General features: G+C 34.6%; 3 non-coding genes across 3 annotated transcripts; 1 reads left to right on the top strand and 2 right to left on the bottom strand.

Annotated features, from left to right (window-relative positions):
- The first annotated feature begins 1,181 nt into the window (after positions 1-1,181).
- Trnam-cau (transfer RNA methionine (anticodon CAU)) lies at positions 1,182-1,253 on the top strand. Its single transcript has one exon. It is a non-coding gene; the product is annotated as a tRNA-Met (tRNA).
- Positions 1,254-5,318: 4,065 nt separating this feature from the next.
- Positions 5,319-5,390, bottom strand: Trnam-cau (transfer RNA methionine (anticodon CAU)). The gene has a single exon. It is a non-coding gene; the product is annotated as a tRNA-Met (tRNA).
- Positions 5,391-10,066: 4,676 nt separating this feature from the next.
- Positions 10,067-10,138, bottom strand: Trnam-cau (transfer RNA methionine (anticodon CAU)). Its single transcript has one exon. It is a non-coding gene; the product is annotated as a tRNA-Met (tRNA).
- Between the last annotated feature and the right edge of the window lie 5,758 nt (positions 10,139-15,896).

A 15,896-nucleotide genomic window follows, 5' to 3' on the forward strand; every position in this document is an offset into this window, starting at 1 on the left:
GCAACCTCAAATAAAAATTTGCTGAAGCGAATGTAAGAAAAAAATTGCTGCGGTCTAAATGAAAAAGCGCCCAAAATAGTATACGCATAACTAAACTATCGAAATCAATTACTTTGGTATGCCATAAAAAAGCACCCTCATCGCTCTCTACATAAGTATATAAGTAGACCAAAACATCAAATGCCCTTTTTACGTTTTTATGTCGAGTTGACTGCAGGAATTTTCGAAAGCCTCAAAATTTTTATTTTGTTTTGCCTGCCAAACTACTGCCGCTTCATTGCCTCGTTGCAAACAAACAAATCGAAGGAAATATTTCAATAATATTAAAAATTTAGTGCGGTCTAAAAATATAAATTGCTCTTTACCCTGAAATAAAATAAAAAATGAGTAACGTTGTTGTACACTGTAGGCAAGTAAGGCTGAGTGGGTAGGTCAATAATAACGGTAAATGTGCGGTATGAGGGGAAATATTACTGCATGCCTCGCACTCCAAACATTTTGTGGCCTCAATAAATTGATATTAAATATTTTAGCCAACAATGTTATGAAAAGGCCAAGCAAAGAAATAGTAAATAGCGTAGTGAAAGGAAAAAAAGAGTATTTGCTACAAAAGCAGCAAATTCTTAAAGGAAAAATAGGCGATTTCGCTTTGAACGCAATGAGAAACAAAAGCTCGAGGAAGTAGCTTGAAAAATATACAAACATTGTGACTTGTAAAGCTTAAAGGTATGCCTTTGGGGTTTGAATATGCTTTGTAGATATGACTTATTGAGTTATGTTCGGTCAAAGGATGGAATCTCGCAAGAGTTTTCTAATAGGCAAATAGTTTTGCATTCGTTAATAAAAAATTACAAAGCAAGTCAAAATGTAAGCTGTGGGAAGAGTAAAATCTTAGGAGCTTTTGGTAAGCTTTGAAGCTTTTCGCGTATTTTGAGACAAAGCTTAGTACAATTTAATTAGAATTTTGTAAACAGTTATGCGAGCTGCAAATGTATTAATTTTTTATACTTTTAAGTCTTCTCAATATAATTGACCCTTTCTTCAAGTTTTATATTTAGAAAATGTATCACTAACAAATGTAATTACATAATATATGTGATATATAGTGGTTAGATCATAGATAAAATATAGAATAAAGATAAAAATGAGCACTCTAAAAATTCGCGCGTAGTTTTTGCATAAGCAGAGTGGCGCAGTGGAAGCGTGCTGGGCCCATAACCCAGAGGTCCGAGGATCGAAACCTTGCTCTGCTATACTTTACAGTGGTTCTCAATATTTTTAATTCTAAAGATTCTCATAAAATATAAGTTATATAAAAATTTATATAGAAACTGCTATACAACAATTAGTTCTCAAACTATAAATTATAGCACAAAAATTTCACTCAAATACTCAGCACATTGTAACCAGCGCAAATTTAACAATTTAAGCGGCTCACATGCCTATCCAAAAGCGGTACTTTAAATGAGCGCGCTCAGCACCTTTATTACACGTCATTATGCCGGACAAATGTTATGCCAGGCGACGGGGTTTTGTGTTACACCACTGGACTGCGTCAACATAATACCGCTGAGTGAGCCGACCATATAACCATATATATAGGAGTGTATGTCTGGAAGTGGTGGCTCGCGTAAATATTGACTGTCATGCATGAGCACATGATGAGCTATCATTATTTATTTTTAACGCCAGCCGCGTACGAGGCGCATCATCCAACGAAGCCCACGCAAAAAATGATAAATCTGCAAAATAATAGCGAGGGGAGCACCATGGGAGCGACGGTGTTTGAGTAGATATCGCGCAGTAGATTAAGGTTATTTAATCAGCCTGCAGGATTAAGGTGAAAAAGCCAATGAAAGTGAATGAGTAGCTTCAGGTTAGCAGCTATAAGTCGGGGAAATAAATGGGTGGTCGGTGTGGTGGCAGCTGGTCATTTGTGGTAATGAGCGTTGCATGTAAAATACCTATACAGTCTCGCCATTGTTTCTTTGTAAATAACTGTAATGTTGTTATTGTTGTTGTTACTGCGTTTGCAACTTAGCGCAGCATCCAACATAAAACGGAGAGTGACTTATTGACCCAGCCGGCGCTGTGGGTTAAATGCGCGCTTTTATATAAAAAAAATGTTGTTGTTGCTGTTGTTGTTATTTGCGCGCACGCCACTCCCATCAGCTGTCGTAATGAAGATAATATGCTGATATGCCGCACATTGTAGGTGGAGTAGCAGCGTAGTTGACGCTGATTTCCATCATCATGTGGCCGCAGTGTTGCGGTGTGGCATGCAACGCCAAGCTATAAAGCACAAACAACTTGTTATTTGTATGTGTAACAGCAGTGGCAAACGCTAAATGAACTCCACTATAGTACAATATACAAGGGAAAAGGCTGGCAGCAACAAAATATATATGTATATTCGAAAAATATGCTCGTGGCGAGAGTGAAAAAATAACAAGAACAACAATTTTTCGTAGACACTTACAAATGTGTTGCCATTATTTGGCTGACCAGAGCTTGGCGCACGCTACTGCAACCACCACAGACCTTCATTACAGGCAAATGACTGGCGAGCAGTCAAATAAAGCATATATGCATACAAACATACATATATAAGTATGGAAACATATATAGTTAGAACCTTTCGCTGTACGTTCGTTTGCCTGTCGGACTTTGGCAATGGATAGCCTCTTGGCAAGTCCAGCCAACCGACGCCCGCAGCTGTTCTGGACGTCATACCTCCCACGCTTCTCTCTTACACGCTCTCACAGCATCCCCGCCTGCATTGCCGCTGGAGTTCCACCATCACCAAGCAGCCCGGCAGGCAGACGTGTATCAATTTTTAGCTTAGTAATAGATTGCCGGTTATTTTCTTTTTAATTTAAAGCATCACTTTCGACCACAAACGCAAATGTGCCGTGCAAATGACTAGAGCTTGTTGGTGGACAGACATGCATATGTATCACAGGGATATACGGATGTGTTGGGAACTCATAAGATCATATGCATATAACGGTATGTTTTAATGCACCCAGTAAGCGTTTGATTCAATGTTTTGAAAACTTCTTGCGTAATTATTTTTTCTACATTATTGTCTTTAAAACTTTGCATACTCTAGAGATGTAGACTATACCAAATCAGTTCAAAATGTTACAGCGTTGACAGTTTGACCAAAAAGTTATAATCCGTTCCGGTCACATACGAGGAGTGTTAAAAAAATAACAGGAATTTTTGTTTTTTGCAAAAACAATTATTTATTCGTACACATTAATATTGTCGTCTTTAAAATAGTCGCCATTCGATATTATGCGCTTCTTTCAATCGTCGAAACACTTCTCAAACTCTATCATTTGAATAGGCTCTTTCAACGATTTCCCGTATGCTTGTAAAACGATGGCCCTTTAGCGTTCTCCTTATTTCTGGAAATTGGAAAAAGTCACACGGAGTCATGTCTGGCGAAAATAAAGGCTGGAGCATCGTTACAGTATTTTGTTTTGGCCGAAAATTCACAATCGAACACCAAAGTGTAAGCTTATAAAAATATTTCTGATCTTAGTGATTGCTACAGTTAAAAATGTTATCGTATACCTATTATACATAATGAAAAAAATGAGACAATTAGACTCTCCAATCTCTTGAAATTTTCCAATTCCCGATATTTTTTGAACACAGACGTAGTTGCACAATTTGGACTGTAGTGAGAGCGGATCTCAATTTTTGTGTTCTCCAGATAATATTCTTCACTTAATTGTAAGGATGCTCAGAAGAAGGCTAAATAATTAGGCACATCCTTAAGAAAATTTTTAAATCCTTAGCTACCCTAAAATTCTATCCTTTCTGAATCAAACATTCTATCTTCTAGCCAAATTTTTTATGAATTCATGAATTTTTTAATTATTTTATCTCGGAGATAAATCTGTCTCTGCCATAGAGTTTGGGTTCTGAGCTAAAGTCATATTCAGAAATTTCAGTTTTTTTCTCTCGAAGTCATATTTATATGGTTGAGATAAGACTAAAACCTATGTTTTACTCTATTAGCTATTTTAAACCTAACCGATTATTTAAAACATTTCCCAGCAGATGGCGGATATATAACAGCAATTTCTAGATAAACGAATTCATTCAATCTCCGAATACAAACGTGTTGGGTAAAATTTTTCCAGTATTATACTACATGTCTTCTTCATTCATTCAAAAACCATACTCACAAGTATAGAGATCTCTTCAAACATACGCCCATCTTTTCAATTATATACGCGTGCGAATATCTCATTTGTGTTACCAGAGCTTTTTCACAAGAAAAAACCCCATCAATTAGTTTGTAAAATAGGTTAACATGCACTAATGACGTTTTCCAACCATTTTCACTCTTCACGACTGTTGCGAAACATTGCTATTTGTATATGAGTATGTGAAGTGGTAGTTACTATTTGCATACAAGGACTCTACTCAGCCCTCATGATACTCGCACATAGTATACATATGTATTAATGCGCTCATCACAAACATATTCAATATCATTTTCACTTATTACACAAAGTAATAGATTTGCTGTCAGCCATTCGTATGAATATCAACAGCATAGACGATGAGATGTGCAACAATTTGACTTTGGCCATGGCAACATACTATTTGTTTGTTTATGCCTGTTTGACTTTTGACCCAGTTCGCATGAAATAATACACAATTACAACAACAAAAACTTGCTGTTTGTGGTTTTTGGCTTTTGGAAAAATTAAATAAAGCAGATTATTGTATAAATTTTGTGGTTGCCTGGCATTTTGTTGCATATAAAGTCTGCTGGCGGTGTAAGATTATACAAATAACCCTAAGCGGTTTTAGTTAGATAGCAACTTATTAATCTTGCATACTGATATTGCTGTGCTGTAGAAATTACTAATTTAAGGCTACAATTTAATTAATCAAGTAAATTGTGATAAATTAGAAAGTGTTTAAATTACTTGTGCAAATTTACATAACATATGTGGTTGCCCACAGCGACTGGGGAGTAGAAAGAGAAGTTTTTCGGAACATGTTTACTAATATTTTACAAGAAAATTTCACAATTTAATGAATTTATTTTTGTTGTAAAACTTATTTTAGCCATTTTAATTATTATTATTATTTAAATAATTTTCTGAAAAATTTATTACATTCTTGACTAAAACTACCTTACAAATAGTCATTCTTTAAATATTTTCATTATTTCAATATACATTTTTAGAATATTTGTCAACCTTTTATAAAGCCTCAACCTTTTATAAAGCCATTAAAAACATATATTAAAAAAAAAAAATTGGAATCACAAATCCTTCCGTCACAACTAGCAGAGCAAGGTTTCGATCCTCGGACCTCTGGGTTATGGGCCCAGCACGCTTCCACTGCGCCACTCTGCTTACTTACCGTTACTTGCTGAGTTAGCCTATACTTGTTTTCGCAACCCCCTCACACTTCACATTACTTTAACTGTGATAACATGACATGCATAGTAATTAGACAATAGAAATCATTGCTTGTGACCACTATTGAACATATGTCAACAAGTTTTTTGCATATATTTCGCAGTTCGGGTTCGCAGTTTGTATCACTTAGACAACAAAAATTTATATATTTTTTAAATAATTTCAAAAGCATTATCTTTATTTTATATACAATTTTGCTATTAATTCTTTAGGTGATGAGAATCTGACCTTCCTTCCACCCCGTCATATAGAAATGTAATTAATAATTTGCATTTAGCGCGAATTTCGCAATTAATTTCGCTTTGTTTGTAAATAGTTGGCAATTTTCTGCGTCAAATGCGTTTTTCTATAGACAAGTAATGCATGAAATCGCTTTATCAATAAAAGTCTGGCTGCGACGCGTAATTCATACAAATCCTATTTAAATTGTATGCTGTTAAAACCCATTAAAAGGAAACAACAAAAGGTGACTTTTACAGGGAAAGAGGCTGAAAGAGGCTTATAATACATTGGAAAACAGTGGCGTACTTGTTTTGATTCAAGAAAAGGGGTTCATTGAGAAATTTAGTTATTATCATGGAGCTTGATATAGATGACCTTGAAGTACGATAAGATGTTCAGCGGGCACTATTTTAAAGATAAATTTATTAATGTAAACGAATGAATTAATATTTTTTTCTAACCCTGATAGTTTTGAAAATACCTCGCATATCTAAAGAAGGTTTTAGTTTAAATATTAATATCGTCTGAGAATCTCTTATTCCAAACTATAATGTTTCTATGGATTAAGGGGTTATGGGTAGTCAGAGACGGGAAAAAATGAGAACTTTCAGTATTTTTTTTGCTATTAAATCATTATAAAATAAAAGTAATAATATCACATTATTATACAATGTTTTCATTTAAAGTCACGAAAATTTGAAAAAAAATATATATAATTTCCAAAGTTATAGCTGTTTGACCCAATTCCAAAAAAATGTTCTTGCGGTGACAATCACAAGTCCTTGGAGATTAATCTAAAATCAATCGGAAAAAACAAATTAGTTTTATGAATATATAATTCTGGCGCTGATCGAAGTTTTTTAATTTTTTTTTTCATAAATTAACAAAATGGCAGCATCAGGAAATTTTTTTCTAGATTTTCGGGAAAAAATAACTGTTGATTTGTTGTTTGATTGGTCTTATCGATAAATCGAAATTAAAAAACAAACCTTCGATCAGGCCAAGGATTATTATGTATTCTAAAAGCTGTATAAATTTCATTAAAATCAACTGAGCGGTTTTCAAGTTACATTTGCATCCAGTTCAAAAAACATAATTTTGAGAAAAACGCATTTAAAGTTTGACACTAGCATTTTGGAGTGCCCGAGCGCTCTTTGTTATTTGCCGAATAACTCGAAAAGTAATTATCGGATCAACATCAAATTTTCAGAGAATATTTTTTAGATATTAAACTTAACGAAAATTCAAGAATGGTTTTTGAAAATCTTGACTATCCCTAACCCCTTAAACCAATTTAAATCTATAAGGTTATATGGAAGGTTACTTCATTCAATATATAATCTCAAAAATTCGAACATAAAAGTATTCCAATTCGAATATTCAAAAATTGATTTCGAAAACAAAGCTGAGAAAAAAAATAATACAGAATGACATATTTGGAATATTTTTGATCCAATGTAGAACATATTGAAACCCTTGCTGAAAAGCAAGACTGTGAATTCTGATTTAATTTTTTTTGTAATACGAAAAGTGCCTATTTTCATACGGTTATAATTTTTTTAAATTATTTAAAGAAAAAAATTGCGAATACACCACTGTGTTTTGAACCCTTACCCACTTATTAATATAATATATACGACGCCAGTGTCAAAATTATGCCGCCAACTGCATAATTATATAATTTTACAGTTATGTTGGATATGTGCTAGTGCATTAGGGCGAAAATCTATTATTTTAATAAAGTAAATTTCAGTTGTTGCTATTGTTTTCTGCCAGCGTTTTGTTAACTATAATGATATGTGTGCATGTGTGCATGTGTGTCTGCTTGCCGCCAAATTAATTACATTTAATGTATTTCAATTTGTACTCCAACTCATTTAATTTCACAACAAATTATAAACATAAACAATTGTGCGCTAAAACAATAAGAACAACAACAGTTGGAGCAGCAGCAACAACAATGGAGGCAGCCACAACAACAACAATTGGAGCAGCAACAGCCGACAGCAACTATGCGTGCTACGTACACTTGTCAGCGTTAAAAGCCACAAAACAATGTGTGAAAAGGTGCGAGGTTGCATTAGTGCTAAATTTTGCACAGTTCACTCTAACTGTAGGGGAGTGTGTACTTGGGCGACCCACACTACATTAACTTAATTGTATTTGTCATTTGTAATGTTGGCACAACTGTGACGACAGCGAGGAATAACAAACTTTGGCGGCATACAAAAAGTAAAAATCCAAAAAGGTGGCAACTCCACAATTACCAACGCACCACATTGAAGCCAACAACAACAAATGCTTATGAGCAAACAACACTTAGTAATGAATACAGTCAGAAGTCAGCAAGCTGGCGAACACAACAAAAAAAAAACAACAGCAATTGTTACAGCATCCAACAGCAGCAGCCAGCAACAATCACAGCAGGTTGCACGACGCAATTATTATTGTGACGCGTTTCCGGCTTTCTAATTTAACCCCAAAGCGCCGTAAAAGTTGGTAATAACAACAACAACAAAAACTGCGCGACAGCATGTTTGTAGGGGGAGTGGCAGGCAGACAGGCAGGTGAGAGCCAGTACTGCGACAGGAGTTTATGCAAATCTGTTTCACTGTGGCAACATAAAAGTGGCGCAGGAGTGTGGGAGAAGAAGACGCGCTGCATTGTACCTATGAAGAGGCGCGGCGCACCAACTGTTTAGCGGTGGCGGACAGTGAGCGCTGACGGCGCGGCAAAAAGGTGACGCTGAAACTTCATTTAAATAAATTAGAAAATATGACAAAGTGCTCAAAACTCGCTGGATGTTGTGGCATTTCAACGTTGTTTGGTGTGTTGTTGCATTTGTTGTTTTTGCTTTTTGTTCCTATTTTATTTCCCGCTGCCGTTGTTTCTGGTTTGCTGCTGATGCGCTACTGCGGCTAAAATCTCTAAGATTTGTATGCCCGACCTTTTGTTGTTGTTGTTTTTGTTGCTCATTTAATTGTTGGTAAATTTACTAAGCGCTTGTGTGTTCTTTTTGGCGTCTCTGCCTCGTACTTAACAAATTTGTTGCTTTTGCTCTAATTGTTGTCACTTGTTCGCTGTCAGGAACTCCTTGAATGCGTGAAAAAAATTTTGAGCAGTTGGGAGACAAGTCGTAGATGGTAATATTTTGCAGTTCGAAAAGGGATGAGGTTTATATGATGAAAATATGCTCAAGAATACTCAATATCATGCTATAGTTGAAATGGTATTTTAAGCAGATAGAGAGGGAGTGAGAAAGAGAGAACAAGAAACAGACTACAACAAAAATTATTAGATTAACTTGAGTTATGCTAGCTTTAAGCCTGTTTTCTAACCTAAAATTTAAATATATTTATTCAAAAGACTTAACCTCAAATCTGAATATCTTCTAAAATTGCCATTTTTCAAAGAGAAGTTGATAAACAAAAACACAAATTGATAAATTGTTTTGAAATTAAAGGATTAAATAGTTTATTAGAATATAAACTGACAAAAAAGTTAACAACACGAGTGGTCCATTGTACCCCTTGTGTTCTTTTGAACGTTAATATAAGTTAATTATCATTTATACATGATAGATGGAGGTTGTAATATATTTTCCAGCTACAAAATTCGGAATTTTTAATATTTTAAAATAATTTTCTGAAATTTATCCCCTCAAACCCCACCCCTGTTTGTACAAAATTCCAGTAAAATTACTTTACTTCAGTTTTTCGCTTTATGCTGGCTACTATTTTTGTCTCCACTACAACACAACGCCTTCTAAGAATAGCCTTTTATCACATTTAATTTAAGACTTTTTTAATATTTCAACTAAAAGCACTTAGAAATGCATATAATTTCATTTTTTCCCTTTTCCTTTTTGCTGTCATCCCCTGAAGTGTGTCAAAAAGGGTACACTGAACTTTGGACCTCCCCACAAGCGTGTCATAACAAAACCTACCTACATTTCAGTTCTTATTTATTCATACATTTTAACGGATGTGGCACTTTTTCACTTTTGTTCACGCGTTCATTGCAGTTCCCTTTGGGTCAAACGCCAGCATCACACACAAAAAAAGGTATGAAATTGTGAATTTCTAAAGCAGGAAGTCACAATAAAAATGAAATTAAGGTGTAGAAAAGTGGTTGTGTAAATTGTAGACGGTGGAAGTGGGTTTTCAAGTTATTCAGAAATGCAATTTGTACTAATGTATTATTTGCAAAAAGACAGTTGAGGGTGGGGAGAAATTTATGAATACTTACATTTACAAAAAGGTTTCTTCTTCAGTAAAAAAGTATAAATATTTTTATTTTAATAATTAACATCCAATTATTTTTAAATTTTTTTACTTCTCATGAAAAAAAATAAAAAAATAAATAAAAATACTGGTCAACGTTAAGTATAGCAGAGCAAGGTTTCGATCCTCGGACCTCTGGGTTATGGGCCCAGCACGCTTCCACTGCGCCACTCTGCTTGATACAATATTCCTGTCAAACATACTATATAAGCAAGCGCTACAGTTGTCTCTTTCGCACACATTTTAAACACGCTAGAGACAATTTAACCAGTTACAAAATGAAAGACAACCTTTCTCAACCTAGGTGTCAAAATATGGGTACTCAACAACTTCTACTTAAATATTCAGTGAGCGTGTGGTAATTTTCATGTTTGCGAATATTTTCATTGCTTACTATATTTAGTGTATATATGATATATTTGTTGCTAAGTACGGGCAACTACTTTTATTTATTCACGTATTGCTTTTTCCCCATATCATAACCGTTTCATTAACATCAAAGCCTCAATTTGTCATTAATATAACAAATTGGGCGCTTATCACATATCGGCTTATCGCATTGAATATCAAATGCATAAATAATACTGTATTGGTTAAACAAAATAGTGGTTGGTACAGTGACAGCTAAAAAATTGGCAACAAAATGTGATAATTTAATAAACAAACTAATGAAGTTGAATTATTTATCACTAAAAAGAAAATAAAAAAATAAAAATATTTAAATTTGAAAATAATGATTTTTCTAAAATTATCTCCATTTGTTTTGTGGAAATTTTGCCAAAATTGAGACTGCTCACTGTTCCAAACACAATGTAAATAAAAAATTTAATAAATAGTACACGCTGTGTATTCATATTAATTGCTCCACTTATTGCTGATAATAATGAGCAACGAAATGGAATCACTATGGCGCATTAAAATAAACAAAGCGGGCGTAATATTTAGAGTTGTATGCAGCGAAACTAATTTGCATAATCGAATCATTGAAGAGCTGTTTATTATTAACAAGGCGTTTAATTTTACTAAATTTCAATAATACCGAAAATGCGGGATTGACATTTTGCTAGTCCCGAAATTTCGGGATTTCTCAAAAATGTTTAGAATACTTTAAATTTGATTGAAAAATAAATTAAAGGAAGAAATAAATATTTTTACTAAAATTTATTAATCCCGAAATTTCGGGATCTATCAAAATTGCATAAAATACTTTAAATTGTGTTGAGAAATAGGTTTTTGTAAAAAAAAATAATTTTTACGCACAAAAAATGTAATTGATTATGAGCATTTACAACACTTATATCAAGACTAGAAGGAATCTTCAATTTAAAAATAAAAGAAAATAATATTTTTCTAAAGTTTATGCTTCATCAAGTTGTAAACTTAGCAATGCACCAATAAAAAAATTTCGGGATCCCGTAAAATATTATAAGCGAAATCTCAACTCTATAATTAGATATCATATTATTTACATTTACGTTTGTACATATATTTTTTAATGATTATGGCTCCATAAATACACCACATGTATCTACATATATACATAAATATGTATGTATGTACATTTCTACGTCACATATTTTTCGATTAAAAACTCTTTACGCTTTAGCGCATAAGCACAATCGCAAAACACTAAAGTAATTAATGTTGAAATTGAATTTTTGCACAAAGTAAATAAATGAGATGTGAAATATGTGCACAGCATGTGCATACAAAGTTGCAATTGTACGCACGTAAACACATACATATGTATATAGACGTCACACACACACAATTCGCATAAGCACCGACTCGCCTATTATTAATTTGCCAATTCCCACGGGCATTAATGCCATAGTTGGCGCTTACGCCTCGCACCTTCTAAATGATTTTACATTGTTTATATGCATTATTATTATTATTATAGTTGTTGTTGTTGTTGCATTTTCGCTTATCATACGCATAATCGTTGCCTTTTATGTTCGCGGATAATTAAACCAACATAATTAATAATTGATAATTGCATATGAATATTTATGCGCCACGATAAAAATATGCAGGCAGTCAGTTGGATGTGAAAAATATATACACACATACATAAATATATATTTAAAATAATAAAATAAATAGTTTGGAGGGAAAATATGCGATATTTGTGGGATTATTGTATTAATTGCAAAAAAATCGCATGCGATATTTTTTTTTAAATATATTGTATCTTCTGACAAATTGCTGGTACAACCTGTGTTGTTGTAATTAACATAAATTATTCACAGAATTGAAAATATTTTAGTGAAAAATAAACTAATATTTATGGTACTGTTTTGTTAATTGCAAAATTATCGCATGCGATAAAAATTTAAAATTCCCTAATAACTGGGGAAGCCGGTGTTAACTGGTCCTTACAGGTCTATTCACTGATTTTCTTACCTCTAATAACATTTTTCTTTCGTTTCTTTATCGGGCATATCTGCTTTTTGTTCAAAGGTTGTTAGCTACAACCCATGCCCCATACATAGTACCCCATTTACAGTTTTAATGTTATTGTAACAGTTTAAATTAATATTGAATGGTTTTGGATCGCTACTAATGGCTTTGGATTGTGGCATATATAAAGTTGATAAGTAATAATATATATCTGCCCCGCTTGAGGCCTATCGATACCTCAGTCCGTATCTTATGCCAAAGGATGATCTTCTCCTTGCTAGTCTAAACCTTAAATTTTGTCAACTAGGGCATATAGAACTGAAAACTTCTCTCTACTCTACTTTCAAGATTTCTTGAAGATTTTTTAGGCATTCCTCTCTAGTTTTTTCACATTTCTGATTTTCCTGGTATTCAAGGTTTCATGTGTGGGATTTGAGAGCTTAGCTGAATTAAACGAGGGACTTAATGAGCCGTCAGAAATTAATTCAACTGCAGTATGAACCAAGCTCTATTCCCCGTCTACAATATTGTAAGAATCTGTAACATTCCAAATCAAATTTCATTCTACTTCTCCACCGACCCTTTCAAACTCCACCCACTGAAATCACGACAACAAATTAAAAATGCATTTAACTCATAATTTGTTTGTGTTGCTGTCGCAAAACTTGTCGCAGTTCATTATTTGACCAAATCCTTGGCCAAGCGAACGAAATTAAAGTTCAAAAGAAGAAAAGTTGCAAGAAGCAAACAAAAAATGGTTGTCACAGATACGGAAGTTACAAGGCACACATACCAACTTACTACTCACACCCGCGCACCGCAGTTGTTCGAAGAGGACGAAGAGGACGAACCGGAGGAAAGCGCCGGCCAGAAAGACAGCCGGTTAGTTGGCGGCGTTGGCACTGGAGTGTGATAAATTCAGACAGATGAACAAACTTGGACGGCGAAGTGCAATTAAAATAATTCGGACAATGGTTTTAAACAAAAGAAGGACAAACAAACAAGCGCACAGAGTTGCAACGCAAAAGTCGGGTTAATAGGGAAAAAGAGCTGCACAGGCAGTGGCAACATAGAACTTGAGCTTGTTGTACGCGTAAAGTTGCAACAGTGAAAGCCACACCAGCACCAGCGACGCCAGCAAATAAATCGCATTGCCCAAGTATGGCAGAGAGATGAGAAATGTTTGTGAAAGAATTTCGTTGTTCGGTGGCAAGGCGGTTGAGATGGCGGCGGTGCAACAGCGTAAAATAAAAGAACTATGCGAAGGATTGTCGAGTGACCAGTGCGCATAAAATTGTAAGAAAGCAGAAAAGTAAAAAATTGTAGCCGAGAAGTTCAGCTGAGCGCTGTGGATAAACTTTATGGACAGGAATAGTTGCGTATTATGGTCACAAGCAACAACACCCAAGAAGCAACAGTAATGTAATGCCACAAAACCAGAAACCTTGTGTGAGAAGGGTTAAGAAATCTGTAAGCTGAAGTATTCGCCAAGCCAAGAAAATAATAATAGTTTAAGTTAGTGACCGACCAGCGGAAGATGGGCAAAAGGTTGTGGCAAAAGTTCAGTATGTTTCGTTGAATCAGTGATAAACCAATGGCGCAAATCACTGTTGCTAAGTAACGCAGGCTAGGCCACAGAATGCCAGCAAAGCGGGAAGGACGATGCCATAAGTCAAATGAGAGGTCAAGAAAACCGCTGTAACCGCAATTGAAATGGTGCAAAGGCGCACAGAAAACAAAGTAAAAATGCAATAAGGAAGCGTCCAGGAAGAGAAAACGAAAAAGAAACGTTAATGAAACATAGAAAAGTTATAAAAAAAATGGCAATAATAATGAAGGACCGAGCCAAATCCGTTATGAGACGCTGCGCTTCGAAAAAGTAGCAAAAAAGTATAAAATGACGCTTAAGATTTACTGAAAGCTTTCACTTTTAAAACGGTGTAAGCTACAAAGTGAACGAATGAGAAGATTCTTAGCGAAAGTTCGTGAGGAAAGTGCTCGCACTTAGACCAGTAATAAATAATAAAAGCTATTAGTCATGGAAACTGAGAAGCCAGAGAAAGCTTCAAAGTTAACACGAAGAAAGTCTGGGAAATTAGAAATAACTCAGAGTGCTGCAACCGAATGAGGTAAAGGGTAGAGAAGAATAAAAATAAATAATTATAGTAAAATGCTTACTCACAAAGCTTTCAAAGTATATGTATAGATGTTCAAATATTCCCTAGCAATCTCAAATACAACGCTGTGTTGCACTTATTCTTCTTCTTGCACATTCAGCTCATCGTGACCAAGGCTCATCACCTGTTTGCTTGCAACAGCAGCATCAGTCTGTGTGTTTGGCAGACTCATTGGGATGGCAGAAAGTGCAAAGTCCAAGTCAACATTTCGAAACAACGAAAAGACGCGCGCACATGGAACGCTGTAAAGCGCGGATAACTGGACTTAAGTAGTTTAAAACTAAGTAAGAAAGTTTATTTTTAAGAAAAAATTGTTGACAATGAAATAAGAAAAACGAAAAATGTGGCGGAAAGCAACCTACCATTTTTGGAAAACTTGCAACATCACAAATACAGGTGAGACAATGCGACAAGCAGACAAATGAGACAGTGGAGTAAGCACGAAATGAAAATAGAAAATAACTGCGTTTTGACTGATTAGTGTTGCATGTTTGGTAGTTTACTGTGGAGAGCTGGTGGTTTGTCCTTGTTGCAAGGGAACTTGGAGAAAACTATGCATGTATTGTATTTCTAAAGCTCTTTTCCCTCGTCGCAAATTCGATTTTCATGTCACTTTTCATTTTAATTACTATATCGAGTTCGAGTTGCTACGAAACAGAGTAGAAATATGTTTCAATAATAATTCTAAATAACGGTAATTATGTTGCAAAAGTACTTAAGTTCTTCTTTTCAAAAATCAAGCGAGCTTTTTTAAGCTTTTTAAAGTACCAAAGAAAATGATTATATAAAGCCAATGCCGGAATTTCTCATCAAATATAGTAAATTCTCAATATATTACATGGTTCCTCTGGCTCCACCACAAGTAGATATTGTTACTTTCTGATGATCAAAAGGAGATCTTCTACCTCTGATGATACTGATTCGCTTATGAGACTGTTATTTGATGCTATTCTCAATATTATAGTTCCATTTCCATGCTAAGCTTCTCATTTCGCTCTACAGAACAATAATATCAAAACCACTTTACTCTATCGAATAGTTTTTAGACGAATTCGATCTAACAGAGAGCTTTTTCAAGCTTTCAACTTTTAACTATTGTACAAACGAACTTCAGATAGCAAACGGACTCTCTTTAAAAATCAGGTTGGTATCTCTTTTGAGATAATATTCCACAAGTCAAGCAACAGCATAATTTAAACATCAAAAGCATGTCTCAAATAATCTTTCATGGAGTTTAAACGAAGTCGTCATGTGTTTGGGAATCAGCTCCTAGGATTTAAATCGGAGAATTGGAAGTTAATTGCATCAAAAGTATCTCTACAAGTGCCTGATTTTGACATGCTTGACACCCTTTG

This window comes from Zeugodacus cucurbitae, chromosome 6 (genome assembly GCF_028554725.1).
Source record: "Zeugodacus cucurbitae isolate PBARC_wt_2022May chromosome 6, idZeuCucr1.2, whole genome shotgun sequence".
NCBI classification, from domain to species: domain Eukaryota; kingdom Metazoa; phylum Arthropoda; class Insecta; order Diptera; family Tephritidae; genus Zeugodacus; species Zeugodacus cucurbitae.